The sequence below is a fragment of the Sycon ciliatum genome, chromosome 1 (genome assembly GCF_964019385.1).
Source record: "Sycon ciliatum chromosome 1, ocSycCili1.1, whole genome shotgun sequence".
NCBI classification, from domain to species: domain Eukaryota; kingdom Metazoa; phylum Porifera; class Calcarea; order Leucosolenida; family Sycettidae; genus Sycon; species Sycon ciliatum.
In genome coordinates, this window is record NC_088643.1 from 55738190 (window position 1) to 55739208 (window position 1019).

The window sequence follows — 1019 nt, forward strand, 5'->3', positions numbered from 1 at the left end:
ATTGCGTCCTTGAAGTCGAAGGCGCTCATCAAAGATGTCTTGCCATCAATTCTTGGCCTTATGCAGGCACGAGGTGGTCTCCCGTGGCATTGGCCATATTACCCCGAGCCGCACTTGCTCGAGGAGCACGTTGTTTCGCTCATGGAAGTCCTTCGTGTTGGACTGAGTAGGCTTGCTGAGAGAACAGAGCGCTGAATCCATCCACGTCCACAACTACGAATAATTTACAAAAACATTCCGACTGCAGATCAGCGCTTGAAAACGGCGATGCAAATCAGCGACGTTGGGCTTCTCCATTCAAAAGTAGAGCCTTCCTAACGAAGCAATTCTCATGTGACACTACATAGTCTCTCAAGCACTCTAGTTCAGGTCTTCTTCTCTCCACTCCATTATCATTTCGATCTTCACTCGGTCGACGTGATGGTAGTAGCTATGTAAAATGATGGATTCCTCCCGATCCTCGTCGCGGCTAAAATTTGTTCGGTGTTTGTCTAAATTCTCAAACTGACAGGGTTTACAAGAGAAATGTACCTAATTTTGTGCGATTGATGCAAATAAATCGGAATATGTCTGACTTCATAAATCCGTGCGGTAAACCGCATGAAAGGACGCCATGTCATTAGATGGTGCACATGAAGTCACCGTGAGTTGTACTGTTGTAGCTTCCAGTCTTCGCGGTTCGCTTTTGACAAGAAGTTTTTTCTTTGATCAGGCCATGCCACGTCGTTCTGACAGTAGATCTCCGATACGGATGGCCCGACACACTGTGACTTGACACACTGAACCTGTCAGCATCAGTAAACTGCACCATCTACACTGACCAGGCAGTAGACTACAGTACAGTATAGTACAGACTCAGTGTCCATGGTGTCAGTGACCATGGCCTGCAGCCTGGACCTCGCGTGCCTGAGCGGGCTGAGGACATAGACATGTCGACAGTCCAAGGCCAGGGCTCCGATCTGGACCAAACTCCAAAGCCAAGGTTGCAAGGGGCAAGGGTTTGATGCTGTATTGTAGTG